Source organism: Natator depressus, chromosome 2 (genome assembly GCF_965152275.1).
Source record: "Natator depressus isolate rNatDep1 chromosome 2, rNatDep2.hap1, whole genome shotgun sequence".
Taxonomy (NCBI): Eukaryota; Metazoa; Chordata; order Testudines; family Cheloniidae; genus Natator; species Natator depressus.
Window position 1 is genome coordinate 256,878 of NC_134235.1, and position 23,721 is coordinate 280,598.

The 23,721-nt window shown below is 46.9% G+C and overlaps 1 protein-coding gene across 1 annotated transcript in view; it reads right to left on the reverse strand.

Moving 5' to 3' along the window:
- The window catches only part of FAM83H (family with sequence similarity 83 member H), a 51,468-nt gene extending 40,500 nt beyond the window's left edge, over nt 1-10,968 (reverse strand). The window contains exon 1 of the mRNA XM_074942907.1: nt 10,857-10,968. The gene's annotated coding sequence lies outside the window, so the exon portion shown is untranslated. The remainder of the gene's footprint in view (nt 1-10,856) is intronic.
- Nucleotides 10,969-23,721: the final 12,753 nt, after the last annotated feature.

The window sequence follows — 23,721 nt, forward strand, 5'->3', positions numbered from 1 at the left end:
TCAGAGGGAAGTGGTGGATTCTCCATCTCGTGATGCCTTAAAAATCAAGATCTTGCCTTTCCTGAAGACATGCTTTAGACAAACAAGTTATTGGTCTCAATGCAGGAGTAACTGGGTGAAATTCTATGGCCTATATTTCTCAAGGAGACAATATTAAAGGCACAAGTGCAAAGGAAAGACAGTAGGAGACCAATATGGTGCTGTCAGGAGCTCTTTAGCTGAAAATCAAAAAGGAATCCTACAAAAAGTGGTAACATGGACAAATTGCCAAGGAAGCGCACAAGAGATTAGCACAAGCACGTAGGGACAAAATCAGATAGGTGTAAATCGTTTTGTGCCTTTAGGCTAACAAGGGGCATAAAAGAGAAGGAGAGCTAATAACTGATGACATCAAGAGGGCTGAAGTGTTCAATGCCTGTTTTGCTTCATTCTTCACCAATGTCGTATGTAAGACACAGGAGGTGACTGTCCTGCTCTACTCAGCACTGGTGAGGCCTCAGCTGGAATGCTGAGTCCAATTCTGGGTGCCAGACTGTAGGAAAGATGTGGATAACTTGGAGAGAGAGCCCAGAGAAAAGCAATAAAACTGATAAAAGGGTTAGAAAACCTGATCTATGAGGAAAGGTTAAAAAATAGCTGGAGCAATCTCCAAACTGTTAGCAATTATCTTTGAGAACTCATACAGAACGAGTGAGGCCCCTGAGTTCTAGAGAAGAGCAAACATAGTACCTATCTTTAAAAAGGGGAACAAATAGATCTGGGGGAATTATAGACCAGTCAGCCTAACTTCCGTACCTGGAAAGATACTGGAACAAATTATTAAACAATCAATTTGTAAGCACCTAGAGAATAAGAAGGTTATCAAGACTAGCCAGCATGGATTTGTCATGAACAAATCTTGCCAAACCAACCTAATTTCCTTCTTAGACAATTACTAGCCTAGTGGATGGGAGAAACAGATGATGTGGTATATTTTGATTTTAGTAACGATTTTAACATAGTGCCACATGACATTCTCAAAAGAAAATTAGGGATTTGTCCCCTAGATGACATTACTGTAAGGTGGGGTGCACAACTGGTGGAAAGACCATACTCCAAGAGAAATTAACACTGGTTCACTGTCAAACTGGAAGGGCAGATCTAGTGCGGTCCCACAGGGCTCAATGCTGGGTCTAGTACTATTCAATATTTTCATTAAAGACTTGCACGATGAAGTGGAGAAGCTGCTCATAAAATTTACATAAGATAAGAATAGCAATACTGGGTCAGACCAATAGTCTATCTAGCCCAGTATCCTGTATTCCAACAGTGACTCGTGCCACATGCTTCCATCCCCTGTCATCCAGTCATTCTAGCGCTCAGAAATTTAGGAACACCTAGCGCATGGAGTTGCATCCCTGACCATGTTGGCTAACAGCCATTGATGGACTAATCTTCATGAATTTATCTAATTCTTGTCTGAACCCAACTACACTTTTGGTCTTCCCAACATCCCGTGGCAATGAGTTCCTCAGGTTGACTGTGCATTGTGTGAAGAAGTAATTCCTTATGTTTTTTTAAAACCGGCTGCCTATTAATTTCATTAATTTCTAAATTAGCTGTTATCATTCAAGAAAGAGATCTTGGAGTCATTTTGGATAATTCTCTGAAAACATCTGCTTAATGTGCCGGGCAGTCAAAAAAAGCTAACAATGTTAGAAACCATTAGGAAAGGGATATATAACAAGACAGAAAGTATCAGAATGCCACTATATAAATCCATGGTACGCCCACATCTTGAATACTGTGTGCAGATTTGGACTCCCCATCTCAAAAAAGATATATTGCAATTGGAAAAGGTACAGAGAAGGGCCACAAAAATGATATGGGGTATGAAACAGCTTCCATATGAAGAGAGATTAATACGACTAGGACTTTTCAGCTTGGAAAAGAGATGACTAAGGGGGGATATGACAGAGATCTGTAAAATCTTGACTGGTATAAAGAAAGTGAATAAGGAAATGTTATTTACTCCTTCACATAACACAAGAACTAGGTTTCAGAGTAGCAGCCGTGTTAGTCTGTATTCGCAAAAAGAAAAGGAGTACTTGTGGCACCTTAAAGACTAGCCAATTTATTTGAGCATAAGCTTTTCGGAATGCATCCGATGAAGTGAGCTGTAGCTCACGAAAGCTTATGCTCAAATAAATTTGTTAGTCTCTAAGGTGCCACAAGTACTCCTTTTCTTTTTACAAGAACTAGGGGTTACCAAATGAAATTAATAGGGAGCAGGTTTTAAACAAACAAAAGGAAGTACCTTTTCACACAACACATAGTCGATCTGTGGAAATCTTTGCCAGACTATATTGTGAAGGCCAACACTATAACAGAGTTAAAAAAAGAACTAGATAAGTTCATGGAGGATAAGTCCAACAATGGCTCTTAGCCAGGATGGGCAGGGATGCAACACCATGTGTGCCAGAAGCTGGGAGTGGATGACAGGGGATGGATCACTTTTTGATTCCCTGTTCTGTTCATTCCCTCTGGGACAGCTGGCATTAGCCACTGTCGGAAGACAGGATATTGGGCTGGATGGACCATTGGTTTGACCCAGTATAGCCATTCTTATGTACAGCAACAGAATCAGGTCCACAGGTCTTGCATCCTTCTCCAATTAGCTCTAGAGGCTTATCTTCCCCACCCTTCAGCGTGGCCTTGTCCAAAGAAGCTGGACTGGTCGCTGCTTCTGGGGACCTCTGTACAGGAAGCAGTGTCCTTTCCACTTCTGTATGTACCCAGAGGAGGCTAGCAGGGGAAGGGGAAGAGGAGAAGATCAAGCGTGAGCCCTCTGTTACCATCTGGTAGCTGAGGGAAGCAGTGAAGACCCTTGAAGCCACTCCTTTGAAGGAGTACAGTTCATAGGTGTCCCTTAGTACCTTGGGAGGCCTTTCAGTCTAAGAGCCTTGTGGGAAGTTTCCCTCTGGGCTGGGCTAGGGCCCAGTTCTACTCCCACACATCCCCACATAACTTGGAGTGACTCAATTAAACCCAACTCTTTTCTCACTCATTCAGCCCAGTGTGAACCACAAGATTCATTAGTCTGGAAAGCCTGCCTTAGACAGCTTCTTTTCTAAACTGAGCAGCCAAAAGCAGAACTCTCTCTGACAGAAAGCCGAAACTAGGTACATTCAGATGAGAAATAAGGTGCATTTTTTAAATAGGGAGGGTAATGAACCATTGGAATAACTTCTAGGGACATGGTATGTTCTAGGTCACTTGAAGTCTTACTGGATGCCTTTCTAAAATAAATGTTCGAGTTCAACCAGGAGGAATAGGCTCAATAGAGGAATCACTAAGTGAAACGCTCTGGCCTGTGTTTACAGAAGGTCCAATTAGATAAATAATAATGGGCCCATCAGGCCTTAAGTCTATGAATCAGTAGCAAATGCACAGGACTCAATTTTTCTCTAACCCTCATCTGACCCAGGAGTGAGGCCCCTGAAATCACTGCAGTGTTCTATACCAGTGTAAATCTGCTCTAAGTAAAAGGAGAAGTGGGTCAGAGTCATTCCTTTCTCACTTACATTCTACTGCCTGATGTCAGCTCCCACTGAAGTCTCAGTGCTCCAGGCTCACTCTGTTATTTTCCTGCCTAGTGCTGTGTCTCTGGTGCTTGTTGTTACCTGTTTCACTTGCACAGCTAGTTCCCAGCCTGCCTCTCTCTCAGCTGAGCCCCTCCCTGACTAGACCTGCTTGTCTGCCTCAGACACTCCCAAACATTGAGGTCTTCCTGGTGCTACATGCACCAGCAGAAAGAACGGCTGTGAGGCAGCAGTGCATGGGATAATCCCCCTGGAAAAGGGGTGGTTCCATGTGATCTCTGCCTGTTCCTAGCATCAGCCCTGCATGCACAGACACACACACACACACAACGTTTTGGGATCAGGCACCTTGCCTTTCTCAGAGCCCCAACCTTTCAGCACATGAGAGACAAGTAACATGTGGAGAGGAACCGACTTCACAGAAAACTCCTTGACTTGTCGGATCTTTGAGGTACCAATGAAATGCCCAGATCCTACTCAGTAAGGAGGAGCTTCCAAATCCCATGAGGACAGAGATATAATTCAAAAGGACCTAGAGGGGTTAGAAATCTGGGCAGGGAAGCAGAGGGAGGTGCAGCCTGGACACATGCAGTTAACAAATACTTAGACCTGAGTTCGCAATGGGCTGTGGCAACAAACAGACCAATGTGAGTTTGAAGCTGCATATCCAGAGGCTTCATGTGAACAGTCTCTTGCTAGGGCACTGGTGTGTTTGCACCTGAAATATCATGTTTAGTTCTGGGCACAATGACAGGCAGACACTGACAAACTGAAGGGAGTTCAGAAGAGTCACAGAAACAAGCAGGGGCCAGAAGACCTGAGATATGGGGGCAGATTTAAATAATTAAACCTGCCTGGTTTGACTAAGGAGCACATCAGAGACCCAAGATGCCTGCCTCTACACAAATGAGAAGAAATAGGACCTGTTTTCCAGGACATGGGGATGGACACCTTCATAAGAAGGAACAGTTTGGGACTGGCTTGCTGCTCAGGGACACTGGTCTGGGGACACACTTGGACCTTCACAGCCCCACCAGTTGTCTCCACCATGCCCTCACAGCAATTATTCTTTCCCTTTAATGTTTTTTCTTGTGCTTTCTACTGAACTCTCTCTGTTTCTGCCTGCCTGCAAAATGGAGTCTGAGCTGAGGGTTAACAACTTTGCCTGGGCTACAGTGGAGGCTCTTGCAGGGGACTGGACTAGATGACCTCTCAAGGTCCCTTCCAGTCCTATGTTTCTATTGAGGCATGTGCCTTCTTGTGACAGTGTTATGTTATTCACTCTTGCTCCAGACCTCCTCTCTGGGCATCTGACCGGCCTGTATTTGCCACTCTAGGTTAGTGCATTTGACTGGAATACAGTCCCATTCCTAGCACAAAATGGTTTCACATGAGCCAGTCACCATCTGTGCTGCATGATGCAGTGGAAAAAATGAGCAATACCTGCCTGCATCAGTCTAGAAGGAATTTCTCTCTTGTTGAGGTCATGATTAGTGGGTGAGGAACTCACTTTCATGTATTAATTCACCTAATCTCTCAATTTCATTCAGTTGCCGGTATCATACCTAGTGTGCATATACACACTTCAGCCCATGAACTAGGCTAACAAGCTCTAACATCCACATTAGTAATGTATTGGGTACAATTGGACACAAGATAGACCCCAGGAAGACAGTGATTGGGGATCCTTCTCAACGCCTGACTGACCCTTCTGGACCCCTTTTCAATGCTACCTTCCCATTCTGTTCAGGAGGGACTCATGGCATATTCCCTCCTTGGGGGTGGACGGCTGGAACATCTAGGTGATTCTGAGACCAGAGTAAGGCAAGGAGAAAAGTAGCAAAGTCGTCACATGTTCTAAGCTTCCCTTTGAAGTAGTTACTGGGACAATGAGTCATACCTGCCTCTCTCACAAAATAAAAAATCTGCTGTGTTACCGGGTGAGGGATAGATAAATCCAGCCTGCACAAAGTCACTTGGACAAAGCCTGATGTTTAGAACTGGTTATTTTCTGCACATGAAAACAGACTGGAAACTAAGGGAGATAGAGTGTGCGAAGAGTCTGTGCAGAAAGTTATACATGGAGAGGGCAGCCCCAAGCAAAGGGGTTGAAGTGACAAAGTCAGACCCTCACACTGGATTTGTACATAGCAGGGAGCCACAGGAGGGATGTCTCGTAACAGAGAGGGAAAGCAACAAGAGAAGATGTAATTTGGGGAGGGAAGATTATGGCAAATCAGCAAAACTGATTACAAGGTCCCCTCTGTGGGTTGTCCTGGGCCTCTGTTTTCATTACAAGCTGGGTTGGGTCATATGAGTTTACTAATAAAACTCCCATCCTTAGTGGGACTGTGCAAAACTTGCCAAATGGAACTTTACTAAAAGTTCAAAATATCTCATTTGGGCTAGAAATGTGCCAGGGACAGCTGCAGGATATTTTTGGTTTAGAATGTTTTGAGCACACGAACATAGGAGCTCAGAATGCAGGTGTCTCCTGAGCCAGGACTCTCCCCTGGTGCAGTCATACCAGACTATGGAGCATGATACTATCACTTGCCTACTTTGGCATGTTATCCTCCTTCAGCCACAAAACGAGGTTAATGTTGCCTTCTCATAATAACATCACAGTATTCCACCTCTGACAGGGCAAGACAGTCCCTCCAGAGCCCCAGACAGAAGAAGATACGCTATCTTGGGCCCATGGCTGGATGGGTAAATGTGTGCTATAAAACCCCCGCATAGCCCCGGTTAAAGTATGCTACAGCTTTTCTGCCCCGTGGGTTCTTTGCCTCTTACCACATTCTATGCATACATAGAATCATAGAACCATAAGGTTAGAAGGGAGTGCAAGGGGGCATCCAGTCTAACCCCCTGCCAAGATGCAGGATTTGTTGGGTCTAAACCATCCAAGACAGTTGGCTCTCCAGCCTCCTTTTGAAAACCTCCAGTGAAGGAGCTTCCACAACCTCCTGAGGTGTCTGTTCCATTGTCCTACTGTCTGTATTCCATCTGAAACTGAGTGCAACCTTTATAAACAAGGTGTCACCAACGAAATGAGGGGGAAAGGAGTCCAGGAGAGCTGGCTGTATTTTAAAGTATCCTTATTGAGGTTACAGGGACAAACCATCCCGATGTGTAGAAAGAATAGTGAATATGGCAGGCGACCAGCTTGGCTTAACAGTGGAATCCTTGCTGATCTTACACACAAAAAAAGAAGTCTACAAGAAGTGGAAGATTGGACAAATGACCAGGGAAGAGTATAAAAATATTGCTCAGGCATGCAGGAGTGAAATCAGGAAGGCCACATCACACTTGGAGTTGCAGCTAGCAAGAGATGTTAAGAGTAAAAAGAAGGGTTTCTTCAGGTATGTTAACAACAAGAAGAAAGTCAAGGAAAGTGTGGGCCCCTTACTGAATGAGGGAGGCAACCTAGTGACAGGTTTCAGAGTAGCAGCCGTGTTAGTCTGTATTCGCAAAAAGAAAAGGAGTACTAGTGGCACCTCAGAGACTAACCAATTTATTTGAGCATAAGCTTTCATGAGCTACAGCTCACTTCAACGGATACATTGAATGCATCAGAGGTCCCGGATGACTGGAAAATGCAACAGAGGTCCCGGACGACTGGAAAAAGGCTAATGTAGTGCCCATCTTTAAAGAAGGGAAGGAGGAGGATCCTGGGAACTACAGGCCAGTCAGCCTCACCTCAGTCCCTGGAAAAATCATGGAGCAGCTCCTCAAGGAATCAATTTTGAAGCACTTAGAGGAGAGAAAAGTGATCAGGAACAGTCAGCAGGGATTCACCAAGGGCAAGTCATGCCTGACTAACCTAATTGCCATCTATGATGAGATAATGGGCCAGTTTTGTTCAATATCTTCATTAATGATCTGGAGGATGGCATGGATTGCACCCTCAGCAAGTTTGCAGATGACACTAAACTGGGAGGAGAGGTAGATACACTGGAGGGTAGGGATAGGATACAGAGGGACCTAGACAAATTAGAGGTTTGGGCCAAAAGAAATCTGATGAGGTTCAACAAGGACAAGTGCAGAGTCCTGCACTTAGGACGGAAGAATCCCATGCACCGCGACAGACTAGGGACCGAATGGCTAGGCAGCAGTTCTGCAGAAAAGGACCGAGGGGTTACAGTGGACGAGAAACTGGATATGAGTCAACAGTATGCCCTTGTTGCCAAGAAGGCCAATGGCATTTTGGGAAGTATAAGTAGGGGCATTGCCAGCAGATCGAGGGACATGATCGTTCCCCTCTATTCGACATTGGTGAGGCCTCATCTGGAGTACTGTGTCCAGTTTTGGGCCCCACACTACAAGAAGGATGTGGAACAATTGGAAAACGTCCAGCGGAGGGCAACAAAAATGATTAGGGGTCTAGAGCACATGACTTATGAGGAGAGGCTGAGGGAGCTGGGATTGTTTAGTCTGCAGAAGAGAAGAATGAGGGGGGATTTGATAGCTGCTTTCAACTACCTGAAAGGGGGTTCCAAAGAGGATGGCTCTAGACTGTTCTCAATGGTAGCAGATGACAGAACGAGGAGTAATGGTCTCAAGTTGCAATGGGGGAGGTTTAGATTGGATATTAGGAAAAACTTTTTCACTAAGAGGGTGGTGAAACACTGGAATGCGTTACCTAGGGAGGTGGTAGAATCTCCTTCCTTAGAGGTTTTTAAGGTCAGGCTTGACAAAGCCCTGGCTGGGATGATTTAACTGGGAATTGGTCCTGCTTCGAGCAGGGGGTTGGACTAGATGACCTTCTGGGGTCCCTTCCAACCCTGATATTCTATGATTCTATGATTCTATGAAATTGCAGTGGGGGAGGTCTAGGTTGGATATTAGGAAACACTATTTCACTAGGAGGGTGGTGAAGCACTTGACTGGGTTACCTAGGGAGGTGATGGAATCTCCATCCTTAGAGGTTTTTAAGGCCTGGCTTGACAAAGCCCTGGCTGGGATGATTTAGTTGGGGATTGGTCCTGCTTTGAGCAGGGGGTTGGACTAGATGACTCCTGAGGTCCCTTCCAACCCTGATATTCTATGATTCTATGAAATCAAGTCACCGTTGACCTGGAATGGGCAAACCTTTTGGCCCAAGGGCCACATCTAGGTATGGAAATTGTGTGGCAGGCCATGAGTGCTCACAGAATTGGGGGTTGGGGTGTGTGAGGGGGTGAGGGCTCCGGCTTCGGGGGTGTGGGCTCTGGGGTGGGGCCGGAAATTAGGAGTTCAGGGTGCAGGAGGGGGCTCTGGGCTGGGGCAGGGGATGTGTTGGGGGGGAACAGGCTCTGGGGTGGGGCTGGAGATAAGGGGTTGGGGGTGCAGGAGGGTGCTCCAGGCTGGGACCGAGGGGTTCAGAGGGGGATCAGGGCAGGGGGTTGGGGTGCAGGAGGGGGTCAGGGGTGCAGGCGCTTACCTCAAGCAGCTCCCGGAAGCAGCAGCATGTCCCCTCTGAATCCTATGCAGACGCACAGCAAGGCAGCTCTGCATGCTGCCCCATCTGCAGGTGCTGCCCCTGCAGCTCCCATTGGTCATGGTTCCTGGCCAATGGGAGCTGCAGAGGTAGCACTTGGGGCAGGGGCAGCGTGAAGCCCCCTGGCTGCCCCTACATGTACGAGCTGGAGGGGGGACATGCTGCTGCTTCCAGGAGCTGTGCAGAGTCATGGCACATGCAGAGTGGGGCAAGCCCCCAATCCCGCTCCCCGGCTGGAGCTCGAGGGCCGGATTAAAATGACTGAAGGGCCGGATGTGGCCCCTGGGCCATAGTTTGCCCACCCCTGCCAAAGAGACTATTCTTCCTTCAAGACCCCATTTCCAGCATTGTCCCAGCAATACAGAGAGCCCCAGTCTGAAGCCAGCCCAGTGCTGAATTGCATTTCATTCACCAGAACCATTTCTGAGTGCCTGGGAAATGAGGCCTTCCCAATGCTTGACTCGTGCCAGGGCTGAGCCCCAGCACCTCTAGACTTGGCAGTTCATAGCCCCGGAACCTCTGGGCTTGCTGCATCAGTTATGAATGTAAAAAAATTGCTTGAGCCCAGGCCACTCTTTCATTACAAATTAAGCACTGGGTCTTCCCCTCTCTCTACACAGGTTTCAGAGTAGCAGCCATGTTAGTCTGTATCTGCAAAAAGAACAGGAGGATTTGTGGCACCTTAGAGACTAACAAATTTATTAGAGCATGAGCTTTCGTGGGCTACAGCCCACTTCATCGGATGCATAGAATGGAACATATAATAAGAGATACACACATACATACAATGGAACTTGTATGGTAATTCCCAGCTTATCTGTGTGTGTGTGTGTATCTATATCTTACTATATGTTCCATTCAGTGCATCCGCTGAAGTGGGCTGTAGCCCAGGAAAGCTTATGCTCAAATAAATGTGTTAGTCTCTTAGGTGCCACAAGTCCTCCTGTTCTCTCTACACACATAGTCAAGTTCTGTCATAGGAAAGACAAAGGTTTCCATCCGCAGAGGAAAGCAAGGGAGAGAGAGAGTGAGTGTGAGTGTGAGTGTGCGCGCATATGGAGGGAGGCCAGGGCAGGCAAAGAAGCAGAGGGTGGCAGCAAATCTTTCTGTGCCCCTGCCCACCTTGCCCCTCCCCTTTCCAGTCCGGTAACCCAGTTAGTCTTTTTCATCTTAATGCTCTGACCAGAACCTCCCAGTGCAGCATTTCCCGTCAAATTACACAGACATCTGCAGGCGCCCCTCTGAGGAGTGAGTCACACGCATGCAGCTTCCATCAGGTTGTGGATCCCCTCCCAGGTGGAATCAGAAAAGTTACTTTCCGTGGGGCATTCAGAAGAAGACTGGACAGAGACCTGATAAAAAGCTGCAAGGAAGAATCCTGCCCCAGGGCTTGGGGGACAGAGGAGAACAGCTTCCCTCCGCAACGCCCTCCCCGCCATCTAGTCTTTAGAGGGACCCTCTTTCCCCCAACAGGCATTTTTGGTTAGTCTCCGCTGCGATCCCCTTTTCCTCCCAGCCAGTCTGCTAGGATCTTCCCCTGCGGGGCTCGCCTCCGCTGCGGGGCTCCCCCTCCCCACCCGCTAGTACTTCATACACGGGGGGAGAATGGCTCTTTAGACCCTGCAGCAGCCGCCGCCGCCGCCTGAGGCAACGCACCCCCACTGCGAGCTGGGAGAGTCCCTGGTTCCCAAGCTCCCCCGCACCTGCAGCCTTTGGCTCGCTCACGCCAGGGCGCCAGCGAGTCCCCTGAGACCCTCAGACTAAGTAAAGTAGGAAGCCTAAACTTTTCCTACCTTCCCAGGTGAGCCAGTGCAGGTGGCGGGTCTCGCTCTGGGCTCTGCCTCTCCCCCTGACGTGCCTGAAGCCTGATTCACTGGCACCTCAGACAGGCCAGAGTGAAGCTCCACCCAGGGGAGAGGGTGAGTAAGCGAGCGAGCAAGGCACAAACTCCGGAGAGTTATTCCTCGGGATTGCAGGAGAGTGAGAGATAAGGGCACCGCATTCCTGAGCTACAGGCTGTCTGCCTCTCCCTTCCTGTCTTCCCTGCAGCCTATCGCTCAGGTCTCCTCCTGCAGGAAGGGAGAAAACAACTCCCAGCGGCTCCCAAAGATTCTGAAATTCAACACTTCACAGAGCGAAAAGAAAGTGATTTAGACATGCCCTGACTGAGCCTTGCACCGCTCCATTCGGGAGTGTTCCCAGTCCTTTCCCTCAGCAGATGACCAACCGTGAGGTCTGACCAGGCCCAGTGTCCCCCACAGTGTGAGGGGATAGCTTGTATTTAGCAGCAGCTAGCCAATCATTCGGGTTAGTTTCAAAGATGATTTCTAGCTTTTTGGTCTTCACTAGCATAGGCTCATGTTGGCAAAGTTGCAACAAAAACGTTCAAGCCCTGAGGGGCCTATAGTCACTTTGACACCTCCTAAACCCACAGACTTCCAAGTGATGGGTGAGTAGAATAGGATACAATAACTGTGACAGCAACCCCACACAGTAAGGGCCATAAATACCCACCTAGATTCCACTTAGAGAGCTAAAATGCTGCCCTTATCTGCACCCAGCACAGCTGCCAGGGCCCGGTGCAGCCGTCATTGTGGGCTGGCAAACCCCTTTGCAACGGAGAGACCTGGAAATTTGCCACATTGAGAAACTGCAACTACCTGGAGATTATTGGTTTACAAATTGAAAAGGAGGACTTGTGGCACCTTAGAGACTAACCAATTTATTAGAGCATAAGCTTTCGTGAACTACAGCTCACCTCATCGGATGCATGCAGTGGAAAATACAGTGAGGTTTATAAATTGGTGCTCAGAATGTGAGCTGTTCGGGGGCTGAACCTATGTCTCACTACCTACCTGAGCAGTGCACAGCATGATTCCAGTGGTTGGAGCCTTCAGCATGACAGTAGTGCTACTAATAATCATTCCCACCGGGGTTACCCCACACCCAAACTGCGTGCATACCCCCAACCTCCCCAGTCAGAGCCAGGGAATGACAAAAAGGGTGAGAAGAAAAATGCAGCGTGCTCCAGAGTAGAGGGTTTGAGGTGAGGGAGCTGGTCCTGCCTAGGTGAAAGGAAGTGGCTTGGCAAAAGAGTCTAGTCCAGATCACAAAGGGTTAACAAAGTGACATTTCCCTCAGCTGCGGGTGGGGCAGCTGCCTGTTATTTTGTCTTTCATGTTCTACCTTATGAAGCTTGGCAGCAGCTGTGACTGGTTGTGCAAAGGGTGGTGCCCAGGACTGCAGCTGAGGGAGCGGCTCGGGAGGCAGCTCCAATAAGGGAAGCTGTGAGCTGACTCACCTTGGTAACCCAATTCCTGACAAACACAGGGAAGTCTCTCTGATGCGGGGCGGGGGAGCCTTGCAGTGCTTTGTGTTTGCTCTGACAAATGGACACAAGGGATCATAGTCCACACATAGCATGTAGCCTCTGTGGGATCACACACACGCACCTTGACAGAGACCTGAGGGTTCTCTGCCTCTTTCCTTACAGCAGCCCTCATAGAGCTGACCATGTGAATGAAATCTCATTGAACTGGACTAAAAATTGCATAGAGACAGATAGGACAGGACAAGACCCTAGCTACAGTAAGTGGGGGAAAGAGTCTAGGACGGTGCTTAGGATAAGATTCACAAGGGGACTTGGCTCCCTGCCATCCAGTGGAATTTACAACTCTGAGTTAAGTGCCTTATACAATGCTTGGGGAAAGTTAGGAGCCTATTATTGTAGTGCCTAGGAGCCCCAGTCATGGACCAGGACCCCATTGTGCTAGGTGCTGTACAAACACAGAACAAAAAGACAGTCCATGCCTCAGAGAGTTTGCAATGTAAGTAAAAGACAAGGGGAAACAGACGGATGGGGGAGAACAAGGAGACAATATTGGTCAGCATGAGAGGTGGTGGCCTAAAAATGGGATTCCCAAAAACCAGCATGCTGAGCAGGGAACTGTCTAAGCTAGCCAGTAGGAAAAGCCAAGGAGAATGGTGTGACCTAAGGCAGTGGTTTTCAAACTGCGGGTTGCAACCCGGCACTGGGCCATGACAGCCAACCGGGCCATTAAAAGTCCTGTCGGCGGTGCTGCCCGGGTGAGGCAGGCTAGTCCCCACCTGTTCTGACACTGCACCCTGGAAGTGGCCTGCAGCAGGGCCAGGGCCAGCTCCTGGGTGGGCAGGAGGGAGGCACAGGGCTCTGTGCGCTGCCCGCACCCCAAGCACTGGCTCTGCACTACTATTGGCCGGTTCCCAGCCAATGGGAGCTGTGCCTGTGGGCGAGAGCCACGCAGAGCTGCTTGTGCACCTCTGCCTAGGAGCCAGACCTGCTGCTGACCACTTAGAATCATAGAATCATAGAATATCAGGGTTGGAAGGGACCTCAGGAGGTCATCTAGTCCAACCCCCTGCTCAAAGCAGGACCAATCCCCAATCAAATCATCCCAGCCAGGGCTTTGTCAAGCCTGACCTTAAAAACTTCTAGGAAGGAGATTCTACCACCTCCCTAGGTAACGCATTCCAGTGTTTCACCACCCTCCTAGTGAAAAAGTTTTTCCTAATATCCAACCTAAACCTCCCCCACTGCAACTTGAGACCATTACTCCTTGTCCTGTCATCTTCTACCACTGAGAATAGTCTAGAACCATCCTCTTTGGAACCCCCTTTCAGGTAGTTGAAAGCAGCTATCAAATCCCCCCTCATTCTTCTCTTCTGAAGACTAAACAATCCCAGTTCCCTCAGCCTCTCCTCATAAGTCATGTGTTCCAGACCCCTAATCATTTTTGTTGCCCTTCGCTGGACTCTCTCCAATTTTTCCACATCCTTCTTGTAGTGTGGGGCCCAAAACTGGACACAGTACTCCAGATGAGGCCTCACCAATGTCGAATAGAGGGGAACGATCACGTCCCTCGATCTGCTCGCTATGCCCCTACTTATACATCCCAAAATGCCATTGGCCTTCTTGGCAACAAGGGCACACTGCTGACTCATATCCAGCTTCTCGTCCACTGTAACCCCTAGGTCCTTTTCCGCAGAACTGCTGCCTAGCCATTCGGTCCCTAGTCTGTAGCGGTGCATTGGGTTCTTCCGTCCTAAGTGCAGGACCCTGCACTTATCCTTATTGAACCTCATCAGGTTTTTTTGGCCCAATCCTCCAATTTGTCTAGGTCCCTCTGTATCCTATCTCTGCCCTCCAACGTATCTACCACTCCTCCCAGTTTAATATCATCCGCAAATTTGCTGAGAGTGCAATCCACACCATCCTCCAGATCATTTATGAAGATATTGAACAAAACCGGCCCCAGGACCGACCCCTGGGGCACTCCACTTGACACCGGCTGCCAACTAGACATGGAGCCATTGATCACTACCCGTTGAGCCCGACAATCTAGCCAACTTTCTATCCACCTTATAGTACATTTGTCCAGCCCATACTTCTTTAACTTGCTGATAAGAATACTGTGGGAGACCGTGTCAAAAGCTTTGCTAAAGTCAAGAAACAATACATCCACTGCTTTCCCTTCATCCACAGAATCAGTAATCTCATCATAGAAGGCGATTAGATTAGTCAGGCATGACCTTCCCTTGGTGAATCCATGCTGACTGTTCCTGATCACTTTACTCTCGTGTAAATGCTTCAGGATTGATTCCTTGAGGACCTGCTCCATGATTTTTCCGGGGACTGAGGTGAGGCTGACTGGCCTGTAGTTCCCAGGATCCTCCTTCTTCCCTTTTTTAAAGATTGGCACTACATTAGCCTTTTTCCAGTCATCCGGGACTTCCCCCGTTCGCCACGAGTTTTCAAAGATAATGGCCAAGGGCTCTGCAATCACATCCGCCAATTCCTTTAGCACTCTCGGATGCAACTCGTCCGGCCCCATGGACTTGTGCACGTCCAGCTTTTCTAAATAGTCCCTAACCACCTCTTTCTCCACAGAGGGCTGGCCATCTACTCCCCATGTTGCGATGCCCAGCGCAGCAGTCTGGGAGCTGTCCTTGTTAGTGAAGACAGAGGCAAAAAAAGCATTGAGTACGTTAGCTTTTTCCACATCCTCTGTCACTAGGTTGCCTCCCTCATTCAGTAAGGGGCCCACACTTTCCTTGGCTTTCTTCTTGTTGCCAACATACCTGAAGAAACCCTTCTTGTTACTCTTGACATCTCTTGCTTGCTGCAGCTCCAGGTGCGATTTGGCCCTCCTGATTTCATTCCTACATGCCCGAGCAATATTTTTATACTCTTCCCTGGTCATATGTCCAACCTTCCACTTCTTGTGAGCTTCTTTTTTATGTTTAAGATCTGCTAGGATTTCACCATTAAGCCAAGCTGGTCGCCTGCCATATTTACTATTCTTTCGACTCATCGGGATGGTTTGTCCCTGTAACCTCAACAGGGATTCCTTGAAATACAGCCAGCTCTCCTGGACTCCTTTCCCCTTCATGTTCGTCCCCCAGGGGATCCTACCCATCCGCTCCCTGAGGGAGTCGAAGTCTGCTTTCCTGAAGTCCAGGGTCCGTATCCTGCTGCTTACCTTTCTTCCCTGTGTCAGGATCCTGAACTCGACCATCTCATGGTCACTGCCTCCCAGATTCCCATCCACTTCTGGGGCGCAGTGCAGTCCGCGGTGCCAGGTCAGGCAGGAAGCCTGCCTTAGCCCCCCTCTGTGCTGCTGACTGGGAGCCACCCAAGGTAAACCTGTCCCCCAACCCCGTGCCTCAATCTCCTGCCTCAGCCCTGAGCCCCCCCAACCCGGAGCCCCTTCCTGCACCCCAAACCCCTCATCCGTGGCCCCACTCCAGAGCCTGCACCCCCAGCCCAGAGCCCTGACCCCCTCATGCACTCCAACCCTCCCTGAGGCCCCCCCACACCCTGAACCCCTCATTCCTGGCCCCACCCTGCAGCCCTCACCTCCACATGCCAACCCTCTGTCCCAGCCCTGAACCCCTCCCACACCCCCAAACCCCTCATCTCCAGCTCCCTTGGGTCACGGGCATCAACAATCTTAAAAAGGGAAGAAGGAGAACCCGGGGAACTACAGACTGGTCAGCCTCACCTCAGCCCCTGGAAAAATCATGGAGCGGATCCTCAGGGAAACCATTTTGAAGCACTTGGAGGAGAGGAAGGTGATAAGTAACAGTAAACATGGATTCACCAAGGGCAAGTCATGCCTGACCAACCTGATTGCCTTCTATGATGAGATAACTGGCTCTGTGGATATGGGGAAAGTGGTGGATGTGATATATCTTGATTTTAGCAAAGCTTTTGATACAGTCTCCCACAATAGTCTTGCCAGCAAGTTAAAAAAGTATGGATTGGATGAATGGACTATAAGGTGGATAGAAAGCTGGCTAGATTGTCGGGCTCAAAGGGTAGTGATCAACTGCTCAATGTCTAGTTGGCACCAAGCCGAGTGCCTGAGGGGTCGATCCTGGGGCCAGTTTTGTTCAACATCTTTATTAATGATCTGGATGATGGGATAGATTGCACCCTCAGCAAGTTCACAGATGACACTAAGCTGGGGGGAAAGGTAGATATGCTGGAGGGTAGGAATAGGGTCCAGAGTGACCTAGACAAATTGGAGGATTGGACCAAAAGAAATCTGATGAGGTTCAACATGGACAAGTGCAGAGTCCTGCACTTAGGAAGGAAGAATCCCATGCACCGCTACAGACTAGGGACTGAGTGGCAAAGCAGCAGTTCTGCAGAAAAGGACCTGGGAATTACAGTGGATGAGAAGCTGGATACGAATCAGCAGTGTGCCCTTGTTGCCAAGAAGGCTAACAGCATACTGGGCTGCATTAGCGTTGCCAGCAGATTGAGGGAAGTGATTATTCTCCTCTATTTGGCACTGGTGAGGCCACATCTGGAGTATTGCATCCAGCTTTGCTCCCCCCCGTTCCCCCCCCCCCCCCACTACAGAAAGGATATGGAGAAATTGGAGAGAATCCAGTGGAGGGCAATGAAAATTATCAGGGGGCTTCGGCACATGACTTATGAGGAGAAGCTGAGGGAACTGGGCTTGTTTAGTCTGCAGAAGAGAAGAGTGAGGGGGGCTTTGATAGCGGCCTTCAACTGCCTGAAGCGGGGTTCCAAAGAGGATGGAGCTCGACTGTTCTCAGTGGTGGCAGATGACAGAATGAGGAGCAATGGTCTCAAGTTGCGGTGGGGGAGGTCTAGGTTGGATATTAGGAAACACTATTTCACTAGGAGGGTGGTGAAGCACTGGACTGGGTTACCTAGGGAGGTTGTGGAATCTCCATCCTTAGAGGTTTTTAAGGTCTCACTTGACAAAGCCCTGGTTGGGATGATTTAGTTGGGGATTGGTCCTGCTTTGAGCAGGGGGTTGGACTAGATGACCTCCTGAGGTCTCTTCCAACCCTAATCTTCTCTGATTCTATGAATTTTCTTCAATTGGGCCACTAGAAAAAAAGTTTGAAAACCAGGTACCTAAGGGGCTTAGGTACCTAAAGTCAGGCCAAAGGGAAGTGCCTCCCTTAGAATCATAGAATCATAGAATATCAGGGTTGGAAGGGACCCCAGAAGGTCATCTAGTCCAACCCCCTGCTCGAAGCAGGACCAATTCCCAGTTAAATCATCCCAGCCAGGGCTTTGTCAAGCCTGACCTTAAAAACCTCTAAGGAAGGAGATTCTACCACCTCCCTAGGTAACGCATTCCAGTGTTTCACCACCCTCTTAGTGAAAAAGTTTTTCCTAATATCCAATCTAAACCTCCCCCATTGCAACTTGAGACCATTACTCCTCGTTCTGTCATCTGCTACCATTGAGAACAGTCTAGAGCCATCCTCTTTGGAACCCCCTTTCAGGTAGTTGAAAGCAGCTATCAAATCCCCCCTCATTCTTCTCTTCTGCAGACTAAACAATCCCAGCTCCCTCAGCCTGTCTTCATAAGTCATGTGCTCTAGACCCCTAATCATTTTTGTTGCCCTTCGCTGGACTCTCTCCAATTTATCCACATCCTTCTTGTAGTGTGGGGCCCAAAACTGGACACAGTACTCCAGATGAGGCCTCACCAGTGTCGAATAGAGGGGAACGATCACATCCCTCGATCTGCTCGCTATGCCCCTACTTATACATCCCAAAATGCCATTGGCCTTCTTGGCAACAAGGGCACACTGTTGACTCATATCCAGCTTCTCGTCCACTGTCACCCCTAGGTCCTTTTCCGCAGAACTGCTGCCTAGCCATTCGGTCCCTAGTCTGTAGCGGTGCATTGGATTCTTCCATCCTAAGTGCAGGACCCTGCACTTATCCTTATTGAACCTCATCAGATTTCTTTTGGCCCAATCCTCCAATTTGTCTAGGTCCTTCTGTCTTAACTTGGAATTGTTAACCCTCTCCTGAAGGTGACTAAGCCAGGTTAGTGTGCTTTAGTGAAAGATAGAGGTGTCCTTCCCCAACCCCCATAACTTTTAATCCACTTATCAGAGCACTCATCCAGGTTGTAGGACACCTCAGATTCAAATCCACCCCCCTCTGCCTCATGTGAAGCAGGGACTTGAGTTTCCCACCTCTCAGAAAAGTGTCCTAATCACTGGGTTAGTGAATACTCTGGAGCAGAAATCTCTCCTGTTGCAGCTTCTCCACTGTGTATAAATAATTATTACTTGGTATATGGGGACTGGAACCTGGGTCTCCCGCTTCCCACATAAGTGCCCTAACCACTGGGCTATACAGTGATTCTTGCCCTATAGCCCAAAAAATATATAAATATTTATTTAAGTTGCTGTGCCCAAAAAATGAGGAATATACAATTAGTAGCCACTTGTGAAAAGTTTGGTTTAAGTGACTTGCCCACCATCACACAGGAATTTATGTAAGTGACAGGGACAGAATCCAGTTTTCCAGGTGTCGTTCAGTTGCATTAGTCACACAACCCTCTTCTTTTCCTGCAAACTCCTGCCTTGTTCACTACACATCTTCCAGCTTCTGCAACAAATGAGGCAAGGGTCCAGCAGACAACAGCCTCCTTCACTACACAACTCCAGTTCACTCCCAGAGCACCATCCATCCTGTGCACGGATTGAGACAGGGCTTTTATGGGAAAATAAGTTTCAGAGTGGTAGCCATGTTAGTCTGTATCAGCAAAAACAATGCACCTTAGAGACTAACAAATTTATCTGGGCATAAGTTTTTGTGGGCTAGAACCCACTTCATCAGATGCATAGAGTGCAAAATACACTAGCAGGTATAAATACACAGCACATGAAAAGATGGGAGTTGCCTTACCAAGTGGGAGGTCAGTCTAACGATACAATTCAATTAACAGTAGAATACCAAGTGAGGAAAAATCACTTTTGTAGTGGTAATGAGAGTGGCCCATTTCAGATAAAAGAAAAGGAGTACTTGTGGTACCTTAGAGACTAACCAATTTATTTGAGCATAAGCTTTCGTGAGCTACAGCTCACTTCATCCCCACCCCTCTTACTTTTACAAGGTTTCGGCAGTCGAACCCCTGGCTCCATGAGGTCCTCTCTGCTAAGGGTGATCCCCCCCCTCCCCCCACGCCGCCCAATTGGAACAGGTTAAGTACAGTCCTGCTTCCCTGCATTCCCACAATAATTACAACATTGATAACACCATTTCACTATCCCTGCATTCAGTACTAACGTGATTTGTGACCCAATACCAGCCAAGTTGATTACCATGAGCAGAATACCGCTCCATCTGCTGAACATCTAAGCAAAGCAGAAGCAAACTGTATTTACATAGCCACACCCAGAGTCTCTCACTCTCATGCTGTCAGGGAAGCATTCATTCAGACCCTGCTTACATCTATTGGGAACAAAAATAAAGGTATTGGTCCATTACTAGATGGAAATGGTAGAATTATCAATGCAGAAAAGGCAGAAGTGTTCAATAAATATTTCTGGTATGTTTTGGGGGAAGAAACAGATGACACAGTCTCATCATATGATGATGGTAACACTCTTTCCATTCCAGTATATCTGGCGGATGTTAAACTGAAGCTATTAAAGTCAGACATTTTAAAATCAGCAGATCCAGATAACTTGAATCCAAGAGTTTTAACAAAGCTTGGTGGGGAGCTCCTGGACCATTAATAATGATTTTCAGTAAGTTGTGGAGCACTGGGGAAGTTCCAGAAGACTGGAAGAAAGCTAATGAGCCATTTAAAAAAAAAGCAAACGGGATGTCATAAATATAAAGGGAAGGGTAAACCCCTTTAAAATCCCTCCTGGCCAGAGGAAATCTCCTCTCACCTGTAAAGGGTTAAGAAGCTAAAGGTAACCTCGCTGGCACCTGACCAAAATGACCAATGAGGAGACAAGATACTTTCAAAAGCTGGGAGGAGGGAGAGAAACAAAGGGTATGTGGGTCTGTCTATATTTTGTCTTTGCCGGGGATAGACCAGGAATGAAGCCTTAGAACTTTTAGTAAGTAATCTAGCTAGGTACGTGTTAGATTATGATTTCTTTAAATGGCTGAGAAAAGAATTGTGCTGAATAGAATAACTATTTCTGTCTGTGTATCTTTTTTGTAACTTAAGGTTTTTGCCTAAGGGGTTCTCTATGTTTTGAATCTAATTACCCTGTAAGGTATCTACCATCCTGACTTTACAGGGGGGATTTTTTTTATTTCTATTTACTTCTATTTCTATTAAAAGTCTTTTTGTAAGAAAACTGAATGCTTTTTCATTGTTCTCAGATCCAAGGGTTTGGGTCTGTGGTCACCTATGCAAATTGGTGAGGCTTTTTATCCAACATTTCCCTGGAAAGGGGGGGTGCAAGTGTTGGGAGGATTGTTCATTGTTCTTAAGATCCAAGGGTCTGGGTCTGTAGTCACCTAGGCAAATTGGTGAGGCTTTTTACCAAATCTTGTCCAGGAAGTGGGGTGCAAGGTTTTGGGAAGTATTTTGGGGGGAAAGACGTGCCCAAACAGCTCTTCCCCAGTAACCAGTATTTGTTTGGTGGTGGTAGCGGCCAATCTAAGGACAAAAGGGTGGAATATTTTGTACCTTGGGGAAGTTTTGACCTAAGCTGGTAAAGATAAGCTTAGGAGGTTTTTCATGCAGGTCCCCACATCTGTACCCTAGAGTTCAGAGTGGGGGAGGAACCTTGACACGGGATGACCGGATTAATTAAAGACCTTGATCCATGGCAAGAAAACAAAGCAGCTGATACATGGGTTTATGGAAAATGGACCGTCAAACTAATTTGATATCTTTTTTTGATGAGATTACAAGTTTGGTTGATAAAGGTAATAATGTTGATGTAATATACTTAGACTTCGGTAAGGTATTTGACTTGGTACTGCACCCTATTTTGATTAGAAAACTAGAATTATATAAAATTAACATGGCACACATTACGTGTATGTCAGGATTCTCTCCCCACTCTGAACTCTGGGGTACAGATGTGGGGACCTGCACGGAAGACCCCCTAAGCTTATTTCTACTAGCTTAGGTTAAAAACTTCCCCAAGGCACAAATCCTTTCCTTGTCCTTGGACGGTATTGCTGCCACCACCAAGTGATTTAGACAAAAATTCATGAAAAGGGTCACTTGGAGTCCCTGTTGCCTCAAAATATTTCCCCAAACCCCTTCACCCCGTTTCCTGGGCAGGCTTGAGAATAATATACTAACCAATTGGTTACAATGTGAGCACAGACCAAACCCCTTGGTTTTTAGGACACTGAAAATCAATCAGGTTCTTAAAAGAAGAATTTTATTTATAAAAAAGTAAGAGAATCACACCTGCAAAATTAGGATGGAAGGTAACTTTACAGGGTAAATAAAAAGATTTAAAACACAGAGGATTCCCCTCTGACTCTGCTTCCCAGTTACAAAACAGGAATGAAATTACCTCTTAGCATAGGGAAAATTCACAAGCTAAAACAAAAGAGAATCTAATGCATTTCCTTGCCCTTACAATTTTTGTAATCTTAGATCATTTCAGGTATGCTTTCAAGAGATGTTTTACCTGCCTGGTCTCTCTCTCCATCCAGAGAGGGAACAAACAAAGAGAGCACAAACAAGACCTCCCCTCCCCTCCCCCCCAATTTGAAAGTATCTTCTTTCCTTATTGGTCCTTTTGGTCAGGTGCCATCCAGGTTATTTGAGCTTCTTAACCCTTTACAGGTAAAGATACAGTACAGCTGCTCAGGAGGGATTTTATGCTACCCTTAGCTATATGTTTATGACATGCCCTCCAAATCACAGATGGTGCTGGACAGCCTGTTCCACATTGGCTGTGATTTCTTCCTGGAGCTCTAGGAGAAAACAGAGTTAATCAGACACATGCACCTCTAGATATACTACTAATTCTATAAAAACTAACAATATTTCCCACATTTCAAGGATGATTTTAACCACTTGATTCTGGGAGACTTTCATGGGAGATTTCAGAGTAGCAGCCATGTTAGTCTGTATTCACAAAAAGAAAAGGAGTACTTTTGGCACCGTACAGATTAACAAATTTATTTGAGCATAAGCTTTCGTGAGCTACAGCTCACTTCATTGGATGCATTCAGTTTTCATGGGAGAGTGCATCAGCCGCTTTGTTAGAAGCTCCTGAAATGTGTTTTATTCCTTAGCTGTATGTTTATGACAGTGGATTAAAAACAAGCTAACTGGTAGGTCTCAAAATTTAATTGTAATCAGGAAATTGTCATTGAGTGGGTATATTTGCAGCATGGTCTCCAGGAATCGGTTCTTGGCCGTAGGCTGTTAAACATTTTTTATCAATGACCTGGTAGAAAACATAAAATCATTATTGATAACGTTTGCAGATGACATCAAAAATAGGAAGTGGTAAATTATGAAGAGGACAGGTGGGTAATTCAGAGCAATCTGAATTGCTTGATAAACTGGGCACAAACAATAAGCATTTGAATATGGCTAAATGTAAACATACACATCTAGTAACAAACAATGCAGGCCATACTGTCAGTATGGGGGACTCTATCCTGGGAAGCAGTGACTTTGAAAAAGATTGAGTGGGGGAGAATGGTGGATAATCAGCTGAACATGAGCCCCAGTATGACACTGTGGCCAAAGAACTAATGTGATCCTGGGATGCATAAACAGGGAAATCTCTGTAGGAGTAGAGAGGTTATTTTACCTCTGTATTTAGCACTGGTACAATTGCTGCTGGAATACTGTGTCCAGTTCTTGTGCCCACATTCAAGAAGGACATTGATAAATTGGAGCGGGTTCAGAGAAAAGCCATTAGAAAGATTAAAAGATTAGAAAATATGCCTTATAACGATAGACTCAAAGAGCTAAATTTATTTAGTTTAACACAGAGAAAATGTTAAGGGTGACTTGATTAGTCTATAAATATCTACATGGGGAACAAATATTTAATAATGGGCTCTTCAATCTAGCAGAAAAAAGTATAGGACAACCCACTAGCTGGAAGTTGAAGCTAGACAAATTCAGACAGGAAGTAAAGTGCACATTTTAAATAGTGAGTGTAATTAACCATTGGAACAATTTACCAAGGGTCATGGTGGATTCTCCATCCTGACAATTTTGAAATCAAGATTGGATGGTTTGGGGGAAGTTCTGTGGCCTGTGTTATACAGGAAGTCAGACTAGCTTGTCCCTTCTGGCCTTGGAATCCATGAATCTGTTTGCCCATAATTAATGTAAGCAGTTTATGATCTGGCCCCTGATCTGTGTTCACCTTCCC